This window comes from Haliotis rufescens, unplaced genomic scaffold (assembly GCF_023055435.1).
Source record: "Haliotis rufescens isolate VD_foot unplaced genomic scaffold, xgHalRufe1.0.p SCAF_2, whole genome shotgun sequence".
NCBI classification, from domain to species: Eukaryota; Metazoa; Mollusca; class Gastropoda; order Lepetellida; family Haliotidae; genus Haliotis; species Haliotis rufescens.
The window spans coordinates 40006537-40024865 of record NW_025963890.1 but is presented as its reverse complement, the minus strand read 5'-3'; the positions used below and the strand labels follow the sequence as shown (position 1 = coordinate 40024865).

The following is an 18329-nucleotide window of genomic DNA, read 5'->3' as shown; positions in this document are numbered from 1 at the left end:
GGTGCAGTTTCCTTGCATAATTTGTCTAACACGTCCAACACGTTCTAGATTCAGATGATCGGGAGTTTAAATGAGTGAGTGCGTTGGGCTTAATGCTGCTTTGAACAGTCCTCCACATGTACGGCATGACAGACGTACAGCATGATGTGGGAGGAAAGCCCAAAGTGATGCAGGTCTCAGACATTAGCCACTTTGGTAAAACCCATAGGGAATGGTAAAGAGCTGAAAAACCTAGAAACATAATCGGTGCAAGCCAGGATTCAAACCCACTATCATAGGTTTCGGATGCTGGCCTGTCAACCAAGTCACCAAGTCAGACCAGTGACCACCCAGTCTGACCAGTGACCACCCAGTCTGACCAGTGACCACCCAGTCTGACCGGTGACCACCCAGTCTGACCGGTGACCACCCAGTCTGACCGGTGACCAACCAGTCTGACCGGTGACCACCCAGTCTGACCGGTGACCACCCAGTCTGACCGGTGACCACCCAGTCTGACCGGTGACCAACCAGTCTGACCGGTGACCACCCAGTCTGACCGGTGACCACCCAGTCTGACCTGTGACCACCCAGTCTGACCGGTGACCACCCAGTCTGACCGGTGACCACCCAGTGTGACCGGTGACCACCCAGTCTGACCGGTCCACCCAGTCTGACCGGTGACAACCCAGTCTGACCGGTGACCACCCAGTCTGACTAGTGACCACCCAGTCAGACCAGTGACCAGCCAGTCTGACCAGTGACCACCCAGTCTGACCGGTGACCACCCAGTCTGACCGGTGACCACCCAGTCCACAAAGTCAGCTATTACAACAAACGTAAGTTGCCAGGGACCAATGCTAACCCTGAATCTCTAGGATGGATATTTTATACACTGAGTCACGGGATGATTCACAGACCTCAAAAAGAAATTCAGTCCCCGTCAACTTTAGGATGTGTTAAAGTTCAAAGTTCCAAATCTGTAAATATTTGGACATGAAATACTATAAATAGAGACTATTACTCTTGCATGTGTGTCATGCTGATGTTTCGAAACAAATGTCAGAATTTTTTTAAGAGCACATGAGTTCTAACAGTTTAGAAAGAGTTTCGTAAAATCAGTATGACGCACATATACGTCAGTGTAACAATTTCTTTATTACCTATCATTCCTTAATCCTACTGAGCTCCCCTTTAGAAAAATGCACTGACAAGCATCGCCATGTTAGAAAACCACAATTGTCGAATGACGTCAACAATTTTCAGCTATAACATCTTTTCTAGTGCATGCTAGTGTGACGTCATTCTGACCTTACGTCACAACAAGATTTGACACTTCAACAATACCGTCCACGTGACGTAAACAATACACTCCTGTGTGCGAAGTCTCATTTGGTCCAGGGCACATACTATTTTTTACGGAATTAGTTATTTCTAAACCTGTGGGTGATAAATCGAAGACACAACCAGTTCAATAAACATGACAAAGTGGAGCTGGAAGGAAAAATGTTCATCAAATTCATCGAGTCCTCTGTAGAATTTAAGGATTTCTCAAGGCCATAGCTAATTTTTGTAAGTCTAAAAATACTGACAAAACCGGCAGTTGGACAGATACAAATGAAACCAAAAACTTCCTGGCGGCACAATTAAGCAAATATGCAACAGAAACAGGTTACTTTTAGCTTGTTTAACCTTAACACGAAGAATTGTTGACTTCTGAGCCCTGCCTGCTGGATTAATTTTAACATAACGTGCTGCAAAGAGGGTGGGTTATTTCAAACATTTGAGGCTTCGTTAAACATTGGACGAATGAATCAAAATTGTGAACTTTTATTCCTGAGACGATATGAAGAAAACAAGACAATATTATAAAAAAATATCCAACATTTTCAACCATACAGAGGATAAGACCAAGTTTTATAGAACCCGACACAGCCTTACAAATTAATTTTAAGACTACTCCAGATGAATTGTGGAAAGCTTACTTCGATCATTGGTTCTCAGAGTTTGTAGCTTGTCCTGCTTGGACAAGACAAACATGTTTACTTTGTTCACATATTCTATCAGTTTTATTCAGTTCCAATTTGTAGCCACATTGAAACACTGAGAACGGATTCACCCATAAATACCCATAAATGCTGCTGTCAACGAGGACTACCATCATTGGAATTTTACTTGTCCCCAGCACAATTTAGTAGTCTCAGGCTAGCAGACCAGCATGAATTTTGAAAGCTGTTCAATCAATTAACATCATTCAGGATAAACTGATAGTACAGTCCTCTGCATTTTTAAGTTTTGATTGAAGGTCAAAAACTATGCCAGCAGTCTTGGTCAAAGTCATGGCAACACGCCTTCAAGGCCACACATCATTTATAAAAACCTGTCACCAGTCATTGCATACTGACTATGATATAACCAGGTAATGTCTTTCAGGAAATACTAACAGGGCAACATCAATGATCAGATATGGGATAACCAATAACATTATCAACTAATAAAACTTATCTTCCACTGTTGACACATTGTGTGCTTTATCCTCATCAATCAAACTGTAACCTTGACCTTTGCACATTAATCGGCTGCTTCATTCTGAAGGTGTGTCAGTGAACTCCCACCCAAATCCATTTACTATGTAATGTGGAGCAGTTTGTTTGCCTGGAGAGATCAATCATCATCCTCTGGAATTCCAACCTGTGTATCTCTTACTCTTGATCAGACACAGAGATTTATCCAGGATTTGAAACTTAGTACTGACACAGATCAGACACAGAGATTCATCAAGGATTTGAAACTTAGTACTGACACAGATCAGACACAGAGATTCATCCAGGATTTGAAACTTAGTACTGACACAGATCAGACACAGAGATTTATCCAGGATTTGAAACTTAGTACTGACACAGATCAGACACAGAGATTCATCAAGGATTTGAAACTTAGTACTGACACAGATCAGAGACAGAGATTCATCAAGGATTTGAAACTTAGTACTGACACAGATCAGAGACAGAGATGTATCCAGGATTTGAAATTTAGTACTGACACAGATCAGACACAGAGATTTATCCGGGATTTGAAACTTAGTACTGACACAGGTCATACACAGAGATTTATCCAGGATTTGAAACTTAGTACTGACACAGATCAGACACAGAGATTTATCCAGGATTTGAAACTTAGTACTGACACAGATCAGACACAGAGATTTATCCAGGATTTGAAACTTAGTACTGACACAGATCAGACACAGAGATTTATCCAGGATTTGAAACTTAGTACTGACACAGGTCATACACAGAGATTTATCCAGGATTTGAAACTTAGTACTGACACAGATCAGACACAGAGATTTATCCAGGATTTGAAACTTAGTACTGACACAGATCAGACACAGAGATTTATCAAGGATTTGAAACTTAGTACTGACACAGATCATACACAGAGATTTATCCAGGATTTGAAACTTAGTACTGACACAGATCAGACATAGAGATTTATCAAGGATTTGAAACTTAGTACTGACACAGATCATACACAGAGATCTATCTAGGATTGAAACTTAGTACTGACATGGATCATACACAGCGATTCATCAAGGATTGAAACTTAGTACTGACACAGATCATACACAGAGATTTATCTAGGATTGAAACTTAGTACTGACATGGATCATACACAGCGATTCATCAAGGATTGAAACTTAGTACTGACACAGATCATACACAGAGATTCATCAAGGATTGAAACTTAGTACTGACACAGGTCATACACAGAGATTTATCTAGGATTGAAACCTAGTACTGACACAGATCATACACAGAGATTTATCTAGGATTGAAACCTAGTACTGACACAGATCATACACAGAGATGTATCTAGGATTGAAACCTAGTACTGACACAGATCATACACAGAGATTTACCTAGGATTGAAACTTAGTACTGACACAGATCATACACAGAGATTTATCTAGGATTGAAACTTAGTACTGACACAGATCATACACAGAGATTTATCTAGGATTGAAACTTAGTACTGACACAGATCATACACAGAGATTTATCTAGGATTGAAACTTAGTACTGACACAGATCATACACAGAGATTTATCTAGGATTGAAACCTAGTACTGACACAGATCATACACAGAGATTTATCCAGGATTGAAACCTAGTACTGACACAGATCATACACAGAGATTTATCTAGGATTGAAACTTAGTACTGACACAGATCATACACAGAGATTTATCTAGGATTGAAACCTAGTACTGACACAGATCATACACAGAGATGTATCTAGGATTGAAACCTAGTACTGACACAGATCATACACAGAGATTTTTCTAGGATTGAAACTTAGTACTGACACAGATCATACACAGAGATTTTTCTAGGATTGAAACTTAGTACTGACATGGACCATACACAGAGATTTATCTAGGATTGAAACCTAGTACTGACATAGATCATACACAGAGATTTATCTAGGATTGAAACCTAGTACTGACACAGATCATACACAGAGATTTATCTAGGATTGAAACCTAGTACTGACATTATACCTGTGAAGATCTGGGTTAGAATTGGTCTTCAGCAACTCATGCTTGTCTTAACAGGTGACTATGCTTGTCGTAAGAGGCGACTAACGGGATCGGGTGGTCGGGCTCACTGACTTGGTTGATGCATGTCATCGTATCCCAATTGCGTAGATCGATGCTCTTGAGTCAATCACTGGATTGTCTGGTCCAGACTCAATTATTTACAGACCGCTATCATATAGCTGGAATAATATTTGCTGAGTGTGGGGTTAAACAACAAACAAATGTTACTGACATTAATCATACATAGGGGTTTATTTAGGATTTGACATCAGTCCTTTCTCAAGTGATTTCACTGATTTAACAAAAGTTTAACTAAAGTTGAAAGTCATTAACCAATGACTGCACCATCTTTCCTCAGACATAAACTGCATATCTCTGTCACCTCGACCTGTGAGAATATATTGATGGTATCTCATTTAATACCCACAGCAGTTATATCTCCTAATGGATGAACAACCGTAGGTTAAAACAGTTTTGATGGCTTCATCTGTAACCATGGTAACATGTAGACTTCTGGGATGGAGCCACTGCATAGATGTCCATCTCCCACGTCACTATCTGCCTCATCCCTGAGGTCTAGAGAAGCTACAGCAGTAACAGAGAGAAAGCCACACAAACACTATCACACACAGATATTCAGATCAAGTACTTTGGTGTAAAGTATGTTTGTTTGTTTGTTTGTTTGTTTGTTGTTAAGGGACACATTTAGCAATATTCCAGCTATATGATGCCGGTCTGTATATAATCTGGTCTGGACCAAACAATCTGATGATTGACATCGTGAGCATCGATCTACGCAACTGGTGTAAAGTATGAAAAGGATGGCCCAAGGACGGACAATAAACCACTAGAGATTCCATGAGAGAAGTCAGTATGCACGACAATAACCATGACATTATACCAAGTCACACATGACAGCTATCATCACAGTAGCCATGACAACAACCATGACAGCATGCATGACAGCAGCGTTAGAAATTGGCACTAGTCCTTTAGTCCTTGCCAAACTGCCCAATAGTAAAGGTATCAGAAGGACAAGTAAATATTTGCCTTTTTTTAAGGATTTTGCCATATGTTATCATTATAAGGACTAGTAGAGTAAAACTGTTAGTTTCTATCGCTGGACTGCACAGATGGATGGATGGGATAGATAGATCATTTTGGGTTTCAAAGTCATAATAAAGAAGCGAACAAGAATAGAGTTGTCTGTAAACTGTGACACAACCAACTGCCCTCGCGGGGTAACGCAACTATCATACGCGGGTGCACACGTCGTGACTTGAACAGAAATCAATGTCACTGAACAGAGATAACGTGGTTGAATATAATACCAAAGACATCAGTCATGCCAGTTCTTATCTCATAAGATCTTAGAAAAAGATTTCAATAAATATTTAGCTTTTCTAAAACATAATCTGTTTATTCGGAAAATTTTGTGCTGTCGAAAAAATTGTGAAAGATGCATTTGAATCTGCACAGCTGTACATTTCAGATCTATACCATTAATCAATATAGTGACAGCGGTAGAAATTGGCACTAGTGCTGTAGTCCTTGCCAAACTGCCCAATAGTTAAAGTATCATAATGACTAGTAGAAATTTGCCATTCGAAGGGTTTTCTATATCTTATCATTATAAGGACTAGTGGGCGAAAACCGTTAGTTTCTACCGCTGATTGATATTGCAATATTCCAGCTATATGACAGCAGCCTGTCAATAATTGAGTCTGGACTACACAATCCAGTGATTGATGTAATGATCATCATTTCACTGTTGGGGGTACATTGACATGCCATCAAACACGTCACTAAGTCTGACCGCCCGGTCCATCTCGTCACCTCTTACGAGCAGCTTCGGTTGCTCAAAACCAAGTCTAACCCGGATGTGCCAGGGATTCCCAATTCAGTCACCTCGTATGACTGGCAATTGGTCCCTAGGGGGTCCAAAGACTGATTGCTGTGAAATATTTCTGTAAACCTTTTTCAGAATTAAAACACACATGACATATTTTGGGTTTGTTTGTAAGGTACTGACCATGTGGACAAAGTTAACCTGCTATAAATATCTGTGTTCTTAGTCTTATCACTTGGTGTTTTTAAATATAAAACCACAGGGTCACTGGTCAAACAAGACATAAAACAAATCTTCAAAACATTTTACTTTAAGTAACAAGAATTGACGGTCAAGACCACTGAAATGTGACTAGTTCTTACTGAATGTTAATGGTCCTGGACTAGCAGACTAATAAAAATTTCTAATAGGGCTGGGACGAGTCCAAATTTACTACCCAGGTACCCACCCCCCTATTACCCGACCCTACCCGGGTACCCACTGTAGGTCTCAGGAGATGTCTCAAAATGTCCGATGGGGAACATTTTTAGCATAGCCCTGGCAAAACGTATTGAGATACATGTATTAAACAATCTGGTCATTCATACATTGAAGTCGAATTAAGTTAGATCTTTATTCAACAATATGAAAAATCAGAAGGAATGGGTGCATTGTCAGAAAGAAATGCGAACATTAGTGACTTGTAGTGTAACCATAGAGTTCTAGATAATTTTTATCATTAAACAATATATCACGTGACTAACCACAGGTCAGGGTAGTCCTGTACCCGGGTCCTACTCAGTACCCACCCGACCCGGGTACCTGAGTTACCCGTCCCAGCCCTAATTTCTAACCCTGTGTTGTAAGTCTTCATGATTGATCAATTTTGATCATTTGTTCACCAAAACCACTGACAATCTATGGTTACATGGATTGCTGTGACTCAATCCCTAGGCAATGATACAAAAGGAAAAAGAAAGAAGTAACCTTCTCTCTTTTTGTCATACATGTACAAGGAAATAATTGGCCTGATTACACATCAGACTTGCAATGAATTTGTTTTTATGAATTTGTTGCACGTTTATTTTGAGGTGATGGGGGAATATGGGGTGAACATTCTCCATAATGTTCAACAGTAAAATTTATTTCCACAATTTTTGTTGAAATGTATTCATTCTGCGCAGTATTTCATTATGAAAATGTGTGTTGGAATTCTTGGATGCTTATCACTAATTCACAATAATATATAAGATACAAAACCAAAATAACCATATCACTTGTTACCTATGTCAACACTTCAGATAGCCTAAATACAATGAACATGTTCTTATCAGCAGGATCAGGAATTATCAAACTGATTCATGAAAAAATGGAGATAGTGAGCAAATATGTGGGCCTGCAACCCAGCACGAAAAGAATGTTGCAAACGAATCTTGAAATGGTGCGCACAAATCGTACAATCTGATCCCATGTCTTACATGCCTTTGCTTGCCTTTCCAACTATAGATAGCTTTACTTTGTCCCCCAATTATTTTTACTGAACTCAACAAGCTGCCATAATAAAGAAAAAGATTTGGTAATTGAAATTTAACATTATCAATCATGTAGAAATATAGAAACAAGATAAACATACGCATTAAAATATCATAGGCCCTGGATATAAATCGTTATCTGGTCGTTGCATCAAATGCTTATCTTCATAATTACCACGAAGCTGTAACAGTGGCTAATTTATGAGGTTGTTTGTTTGTTTGTTTGTTTGTCTGACTATAACACCGGTACAGATAAACAGATATTCGAGCAACTTCAGCGACGACCGTCCCTGTTGCGTTAGATTCACCTGTCTGTTTTGCCTGACACGGGGAACGAACTCCGCCAGGCTGGAGAAGGGCTGGGCTCTCTGCTTCAATGGTCACACGGATTGTCACAGCAGAAATATTGTAGACATCGACATTTCTGAACAAATTTCCCAGCAATACAACAAACACACCTTGTAAAATAAACAAACATAAATAGTTGTCTTCACCTCAAAATAGTTCCCCATCTATCAAACCTGATCATTGGGCATGGCACTCCAGTCAGTCGAAATTCCCTCAAGTCCGATGTCCCATGCGGATAAAACACCATATGATTCGACATTAAGTGTTAAAATGTGAGACAAAATGTCACATTGTAATATCCGTGGTTAATATCACCTTACCTTGAACGAAACTCCACTTTGATAAAGTTTGAACGTACAGTGGTTGTCATAATTTGAACAAGGAAGTAAGAATGACGACCCTTCTCACAAACGTCACAAACATTCTCGCGAGAGGTCAGGTGCGCATTGATGATTTCGATTAGATGAACCGGTATAGACCACGGCATAACATTATGCATTGGTGTATGTTGGTGTCAGATATCAAACAAGTTAACACAAACCTGACGTTCATGTATTGGTGAGGTGTATATATATTGTTATGATGTCAAACATTTCCGTTAAGTGGAGTTTCGGAAGAGAAATTGTTCGAGTTGATCAAAATGTCAGCTTGTCGTTTGAGGAAGGGCGGGTTGTACCATACCGAATAGGCCCGCTATTTTACTTCCGGGAGGGGACATGTAAACTTTTTATATGGCGCGAAATCTCTGAGTATTCGTTCAATTATTACATAGAAGATGAGAATATATAATGATATGTTCTTACACAATATGAAAGTGATCCGTAATATGAGAAAATAAAGCTATGAATTTGAGTATCTTTCTTGTAAACTTATGAAGGGTTGAAATGTCTGTCTATATATATAGGGCTTTAATATTATTCTTTTCCGCGAATTAAGAATGTTTTGGTTTTTTATCTTTGAAATATAAAACTATAAACCTTCTGAAGAATATATTGCTGGTATCGAAACCATTTTTCCTTGTGAGAGTTAACTTGAATAAGAAATGAATAATCTTATTTGCCCTGTCAAAAAAAGTTAACTACGGTCTTGCAATCACTGGATTGTCTGGTCCAGACTCGATTATCTACAGACCGTCGGCATATAGTGGAACATTGCTGAGTGCGGCGTTAAACAACAAACAAACAAACAAATCCAGTAATATTATGCAATAATACGTACAGACCAACTGATTATTATACATACCAGCGGGGAAAAGTTCCTATGCATCGCTGACAAGCATGGGGGAAAAAAGCGCAAACAAAGAACGATTTTGCAACAGAACAATATATATGGGTGATTTTATAACTAGGTGCACAACAGGTGTCCGGAACACAGATTTTTATTAAATTGAAAAAGATCTTTCAAAAATAACATCCAAGTTAGATATATACTGAGTCAAATTAAAAACTTCACATTTTTTAAAAGTAATCCCACATATGATATACAACGGACAAATGTATAAGAGAAGGTAATTTTTAATCATTAATGTCCAAAGAAGGATTTTAATTAACGGTGGTAACCATAATTTGTTCCAAGCACCTACGGTATTCGGTAATAACATCAACAGTTTAAATCAAAAAAGTCCCAAGCACGAGAATCTAATGGCACACAAATTCGGTAGCGTTTATGGCCACCATGTGCGTTGACAACTGCCACACAGCGCCTCCGCAGGGACCTTGTGAGTCTTGTGAACACATGATTGGGAAGACGACGCCATTGTTGTTGCAAAATGGTGCCAAGATCTTGCAAATTCTGTGGTTGGTTCTGGAGAGTGCGCAGACTTCTGCCAAGAGCATTCCAGACGTGTTCAATGGGATTGAGGTCGGGAGACCTTGACGGCCAGTCCATGACGTTGACTCCCGCATTCTGAAGGACATTCCTTGTCAAAATTGCTGTGTGGGGTCTGGCATTGTCGTGTTGGAAGATCAAACCGGGTCCATGTGCTGCCATAAAAGGCAGAAGTTCTGGTGCCAGTACCTGGTCGCGGTAAGCAGCAGCGTTGAGGTTGCCACGGATGACAAGAAGCCTGGAACGTGCATTGCCACAGAAAGCACCCCACACCATGACACTTCCGCCTCGAAATCTGTCAACTTCCTGTACACAACACTGGGCGTAACGTTCATGACGGCGCCTCCACTGCCTCGCCCTACCATCAGCAAATCGAAGATTAAATCGGGATTCATCACTGAAGACGACTTGACTCCAATTCCTCTGAGTCCATCGTAAGTGTCGCTGTGCCCACAATTGACGTTGACGTCTGTGTAATTGAGTCAGAATCGGCCCGCAGTATGGCCGTCGTGCATGAAGGTGAGCAGTTCTCAGACGGTTTCGAACAGTTTGCGCACTCAGTCTACCCCTAAACAGTTCATTTCTGGTTGATGTAGCCGTCACAAATCGGTTACGGAGGTGACGTAAGACAATCTGACGATCCTCTGCATGTGACGTCTCACGTGGTCGACCTGGCCGAGGGCGATCAGCGGTGGTACCCGTTTGCTGTAGACGCGTCTGTAAATCATAAACAGTCCGTCGACTACAACCCATCGTCCTTGCGACTTCAGCTACGGACGTTCCCGTCTGCACATTTGAAAGGCGTGGCATGACAAATGGCCGTAAAGACTTTTGTTTTCTTGTGTTTTTCTTTTTTTTTGTTAATGACTGCTAACAAGTATGGCTGAAAACACGTGCGGTATTATGGCCACGTGACCAGTTGCACGTGAAAAACCACTTTTGCCACTATAGTGCTGTGCACATGATTTGGATCGATTCACCTGCACAAAAACGGGTGTTATCTAAAGACAATACGTGGCCATTACTGTTTAAATACACAATAAGGGCCCACAATTATAACTGGTCAAAATGTTAAAATTTTAGGATTGTGAAGTTATTAATTTGGTTCAGTATAGTAGTTCAGGGTAATTTAATTCAGATGACAGATTTTGTAACAAGCAATAAAATGTTTAAACAGTTGTCATTTGGCTCCTTTCCGACACAGCTATACTCACTACTGTCACGTGTCACGCCTGCCACGCATACAAAAACATTATTTCTACAATTGTTACATGAAAATGTCAAAGTAAACAAAACACTGCTGTTATAAACTGCTTTTTTCCGAATGTTTGCTAACTTTTTGCTTTTAAAATGTAAATTTAATAACTCAGATAGAATCGTTAGGGACTTTTTGTTCAAGTAAATGAATATGTGTGTATGTGTTTTTATTGAATTGTCATACACGCATTTTCATGGGGATTTTTAATTATATTTATTAATATTGTTGTGTGGCGGTAATGCTAATAAAGAAGACACCTGAATGTTTATTTTATCAGTGATCAACGAAAATACAAAGTTAGATTTGCTGTTTGTGCTTTTTAGAAAATAACACCTCACCATGTCAGTTCACTAGGCAGAAAAAATAATGAAAGGGTTTTAGAAATTGACACTTGATAAACCTGGTTTGTGCCTCTTGTTGTAAAATCACCCATCTATATATTATTCATCATGTCTATGTCCTCTGTAAACGTCATTTCATGCAAGTAGGGTGCAGTGTGGGGTCAATTGTCAGTTCACAAGTCAGTATCGGATATGACCATGCACAATTCCACTTGCAGTGACCCGTGAAGATCCGGAGTAGAATAGGTCATAGGTCACCCATGCTTGCAGAAACAGGCGACAATGCTTGTCGTAAGAGGCAACTAACGGGATCGGGAGGTCAGGCTGCTGTCTTGGTTTGATGCATGTCATCGTATCCCAATTGCGTGGATCGAGATGTAAATCACTGGATTGTCTGGTTCAGACTTGATTACTTACAGACCGCCATCATATAGCAGGAATGCTGCTGAGTGGGCGTTAAACAAACAAACAAACAATTATCAGTGACAATGTCTCCCAACACCCTATGTTTATGGACGGCCATTCGGTCAAAAAATACAAAGTTTAAAAAAAGGACAAAAATACGCAATAAAGGTCAAATATTACGAATAAAGAACTAAATGTTACTTCTAAAGGACAAAATACAATATTGATAGTCAAATGTTACGAAAAGACGTCATAAGAATAGAAAGAACAATGTGTACAAAAGGACGTTTTTAATAAAGAACGTCAGTGAGCACGAACGGACGTTGACAATAAAGAACGCCAGATGGCTGCAATTTGTAAAACATTCCGAGTTTAATCGGCTTGTTCCGCCGTGTATATGATAACTGCATGCCGAGGTGCACAATGTATTACGTCATTCCTCGTGCACTCACCGTCTGACGTCACACATATATATACATGTATTTATAATGTATAATGAATGGCCGTTACCGATGTGAGAACGTTGAACAATACACGCATCTGCGTGACGTTCCCTCCGACGTCGATAAACACGCTGACGCCCATCACTGCTGTCAAGATTAAACCTACAGACTCGTCTGTGAAGAGGACTAACCTCCAGGGTCCACTTGCACAAAGCGATCTTAACGCTAAGATGATCGTAACTCCCATACTTTAACATAGGCTTACAATAGTCGTAGCGCTAAGCTCGCTTTGTGCAAGTGGGCCCTGTCCTCGTACCTCAGACGTTGTTTTGACCATGCCAGGCGTGCTGTTCGATGACGTGGCGGCAAAATTTGACGTCCAGCTAAACGTCGTAGTCGATCGTTCGTAATCGATTCCTCACGTACGTAGTCCTTGCACTTATCGGACGTAAGCTGTCCTAGCTGCAGTCTGAAACCGATTTCGCAGGTGAACTGGACGCGTAGGATTATCTTGACGTGATCGTGGACGTCTTGAACGTGATCGGTCGCTGCAACGTGTTGCCGGTATGTTGGTCCCGATCCCAGGCTTGACTGTAAGGCGATGTACACCAAAACGCCTAACAAAAACGTTTTATACAATTGCGGTTCAAGCATTCCAATTGCACGCAACCGTTTAGATAGGCTTGGCATAACCTTAGGAGGTTTGAATGGACTCAGTGCCATGTGTACTGTTCTTACTCATGGAATTGTTAGCATTCAATGACAGCGATGCAGGTGCATTTACAGTTTCATCATGGTAATCATGATATAAAAGGGTTTTGTACACACATGGTTACCATGTTCTCTCTCTCTCTCTCTCTATCTCTCTCTCTCTCTCACTCTTTCTCTCTCGCTTTCATTGTCTCTCTCTTTCACCCTCCAACTTTCTCTCACTCTCTCTTTCACCCTCTCTCCCACTTTCTCTCACTCTCTCTCGCTTTCACCCTCTCTCTCATTTTCTCTCCCTCACTCTCTCTCTCTTTCTCTCTATCTCTCTCAATCTTTCTCTCTCTCTCTCTCTCTCTCTCTCTCTCTCTCTCTCTCTCTCTCTCTCTTAAATTTTTAAGGGTGAATGTCCAAATATTTGATATAAAAAGACATGAGGGTGACTTTCCGTTAATCAGCCATATCTCATATCCTACTTTTTCAGTTTGTAAACAGTCACAAGCAGTGTCTTTAGTGTGTAAAAAGTACTGCTAACCAGCCTCAGTAACTGGGGGATTGCCGGGACGGCACGTTTTAAGCCTTGGGCTTGATTACGGATTTTGCACATTTAAATTGAGTAACATTTAATCCAAATTTAAGCTCAAGGCTTAAAAACGAAAAAGGTCGAAAACAGGGTAGGAAGAATGAATGTCCCACGTGTAATGAAATATCGCAGTTATGCGTGTTTGCCATATGCGTTTAGAATGTCACACTGAATATCTAGAATATCACCTGCATTAAGGGTCCAACGTGCCTTGTAAAAGTGGAAACCTCTAACTGCGCTTAAGATGCAAAATTTGGTGAAAATTGGCTATACAGAAGCGTGCTACAACACAGGTTGAAGAATACCCGGAACGGGAGATCAATCAACTATTCAATTTAATTTAATCCCATAGACTTAAATGCGTTTTGTTTTTCCGTCTTTAGTCCCATGGGCAAAATAACGAGGGGCTTTATTATGTGCAGTCCCGGTAGTGATTTGATTGTGACGTCATGGTAACCTATATGAAATCACAATAGCGATATACATCCCGTGGAGGCCAGTTTTGGAGGATAAATCTGTGTTTATGGTATGACAAACAGAATGATGATTAAATTGAAAGGGTCGTTACATATTTGTGGACATCCGAGAAAACTGTGTTGTTTGGTAACTTCTGCCCTAGCGCCCAGGGTAACAACAAGTACTATCTTGTAAGGGCTTTTCGTATGACGCGACGAAGAAATCGAACCTCCGACCTTCCGCTCTGCGCGGGGAGACCCTGTCCACTACACCACGGAGGCGGTGCGTAGCTGATGATCCGATGTGTATGTATTAACTTGGAACCGGAATCGTTCATGTGGATGAACGTCACGCCGAAGACCCGGGTTCGATTCCCGACATGGGTACAATGTGTGAAGCCCATTTCTGGTGTCCCCCGCCGCGATATTGCTGGAATATTGCTAAAAACGGCGTAAAACCATACTCACTCACTCACTCATGTGGATGAATGAGCTGGAGTTGCTGATATCGGACTTTTCTACAGCGGAAGGAGCTGTGCGGCCATGGTAGAGACCCCAGAGACACTGGAACGCACTGGGACTATTGCTTGTGTTTTACCGTTATGCGTGTGTAGGTTACATATATACTCAACAACAAAAGTTCCTGTGACACTAATATTTTAGTGTATTTGTCAAACAAGTAAAGTTTGGTTTTCAATATTGTAGTACACGTGTGGAATCAAGTCACAAAAACGCAACGTTTTGTATCCGTTGCCAACCGAAATTGTTTCAGATTAGGTAAAAAACATAACTTTGCATTAAATCTTATTCAATGTCACAGGAACTTTTGTTGTTCAGTATAGTAATTGATGAGGAATTATATTTGAAGACGTCGTCCCTAAAATTAATTTACGCTGTGGGTCCACATTAAACATGTATAAAACTTTTTAAACAAATGTCTTGTTTCTTATACTTTTCAAAGCAACTTTATTTGTATCCGTCCAAATAATATTTCAGTAACCCTTTGTTTGTTTGTTTGTTTGTTGTTTAACGCCGCACAGCTATATGACGGCGGTCTATAAATAGACCAGACAATCCAGTGATTGACATCATGAGCACCGAGCAATTGGGATCGATGACATGCATCAACCAAGCCAGTGAGCCTGACCAAACGATCCCGTTAGTCGCCTCTTACGACAGGCATATTCGCCTCTTAGGGAAAGCATGGGTTTCTGAAGACCTATTCTAACCCGAATCTTCACGGGTTTCAATAACCAGACTGTGAGAATCACGAAAGCGTGCACCTCCTCATGGAACACACTGTAAAGTTGGTAGGTGATGTGAAATTAGCAGCTGAGAATACTAATCAGGGTTGGCAATTAATATTAGCGTCGGGCTGCGATGAAAAACAAGAATATTTGAATTCGCCTCGTCCACTGCTCAGCGGCAGCGTGTTGCCACGTATGTGCACATAATGGCGTTATTTCCAACATGACTCACACTAACACCGGAACATGCAGTTATATCAGACATGATCGTTCATCGTTTATGATTAAGGCAAAACGTATTTCCTGACATACGTGCTGATTGTCTGACACAGACAGTGGTGTTTGTTATGGAGCCAAAGTTCTCTGACTATATATGTCCAGTGCCTTCTATCAGTCAAGCCTATTCCTGTAGTCGTCATCACACTGACCGAGGTGTGTGTAGCCCCCTGGTTAAAATATTCACTCTACACAACCCAGGTTCGATCCCCAAAAATGGTACGATCTGTGAATCTCTTTCTTGGTGTCTCCTGCTGTGATATTGGTAACCCGTCGATGTCATATTCAGGCTGATATCGTCATCACCTGATTGTGTCATTTTGCATTCATTCGACTTGCGTCATCATCGTGCAGTCATCCTGTTAGTGTCATCTTCTTGCAATCACCCTGGTTACAAGCGTCTTTTTCTTGCAATCATCCTGCCGGTGTCTTCTTGCAGTCATCCTGTTAGCGTCAATTCTTGCAATCACCCTGCCGGTGTCTTCTTGCAATCATCCTGCTAGCGTCAATTCTTGCAGTAATCCTGTTAGTGGCATCTTCTTGCAGTAATCCTGATAGCGGCATCTTCTTGCAATCATCCTGCTAGCGTCAATTCTTGCAGTAATCCTGTTAGCGGCATCTTCTTGCAGTAATCCTGTTAGCGGCATCTTCTTGCAGTAATCCTGTTAGCGGCATCTTCTTGCAGTAATGGCCTGTTAGCGTCATATTCTTGCAGTCATCCTGTTAGCGGCATCTTCTTGCAGTCATCCTGTTAGCGGCATCTTATTGCAGTCATCCTGTTAGCGGCATCTTCTTGCAGTAATCCTGTTAGTGGCATCTTCTTGCAGTAATCCTGATAGCGGCATCTTCTTGCAGTCATCCTGTTAGCGGCATCTTCTTGCAGTAATCCTGTTAGTGGCATCTTCTTGCAGTAATCCTGATAGCGGCATCTTCTTGCAGTCATCCTGTTAGCGGCATCTTCTTGCAGTAATCCTGTTAGTGGCATCTTCTTGCAGTAATCCTGATAGCGGCATCTTCTTGCAGTCATCCTGTTAGTGGCATCTTCTTGCAGTAATCCTGTTAGCGGCATCTTCTTGCAGTAATCCTGTTAGCGGCATCTTCTTGCAGTAATCCTGTTAGCGGCATCTTCTTGCAGTCATCCTGTTAGCGGCATCTTCTTGCAGTCATCCTGTTAGCGGCATCTTCTTGCAGTCATCCTGTTAGCGGCATCTTCTTGCAGTAATCCTGTTAGCAGCATCTTCTTGCAGTCATCCTGTTAGCGGCATCTTCTTGCAGTAATCCTGTTAGCGGCATCTTCTTGCAGTCATCCTGTTAGCGTCATATTCTTGCAATCATCCTGTTAGCGGCATCTTCTTGCAGTCATCCTGTTAGCGTCATATTCTTGCAGTAATCCTGTTAGCGGCATCTTCTTGCAGTCATCCTGTTAGCGTCATATTCTTGCAGTAATCCTGTTAGCGGCATCTTCTTGCAGTAATCCTGTTAGCGGCATCTTCTTGCAGTCATCCTGTTAGCGGCATCTTCTTGCAGTAATCCTGTTAGCGGCATCTTCTTGCAGTCATCCTGTTAGCGTCATATTCTTGCAGTAATCCTGTTAGCGGCATCTTCTTGCAGTCATCCTGTTAGCGTCATATTCTTGCAGTAATCCTGTTAGCGGCATCTTCTTGCAATCACCTTGCCGCCGTCATCTTCTTGCAATCACCCTGCTTACATCACTTCTTGCAATCATCCTGCTAGCGTCAATTCTTGCAATCACCCTACTTACAGCACTTCTTGCAATCACTCTGCTTACATCACTTCTTGCAATCACCCTGCTAGCATCACTTCTTACAATCACCCTGCTAACAGCACTACTTGCAATCACTCTGCTTACATCACTTCTTGCAATCACCCTGCTAGCATCACTGCTTGCAATCACCCGGCTTACATCACTGCTTACAGTCACCCTGCCTGTGTCATCTTCTTGCAATCACCCTGCTTACAGCACTTCTTACAATCACCCTGCTTACAGCACTTCTTACAATCACCCTGCTTACAGCACTTCTTACAATCACCCTGCTTACAGCACTTCTTACAATCACCCTGCTTACAGCACTTCTTACAATCATCCTGCTTACAGCACTTCTTGCAATCACCCTGCTTACAGCACTTCTTACAATCACCCTGCTTACAGCACTTCTTACAATCATCCTGCTTACAGCACTTCTTACAATCATCCTGCTTACAGCACTTCTTGCAATCACCCTGCTTACAGCACTTCTTACAATCACCCTGCTTACAGCACTTCTTACAATCACCCTGCTTACAGCACTTCTTACAATCACCCTGCCTGTGTCATCTTCTTACAATCACCCTGCTTACAGCACTTCTTACAATCACCCTGCTTACAGCACTTCTTACAATCACCCTGCTTATATCACTTCTTACAATCACCCTGCTTACAGCACTTCTTGCAATCACCCTGCTTACAGCACTTCTTGCAATCACCCTGCTTACAGCACT

The 18329-nt window shown here is 41.2% G+C and overlaps 1 protein-coding gene across 1 annotated transcript in view; it reads right to left on the bottom strand.

The window, feature by feature from the left end:
* The window catches only part of LOC124114468 (tyrosine-protein kinase SRK2-like), a 59206-nt gene extending 50483 nt beyond the window's left edge, over positions 1–8723 (bottom strand). The window contains exon 1 of the mRNA XM_046475037.2: positions 8611–8723. The gene's annotated coding sequence lies outside the window, so the exon portion shown is untranslated. The remainder of the gene's footprint in view (positions 1–8610) is intronic.
* Between the last annotated feature and the right edge of the window lie 9606 nt (positions 8724–18329).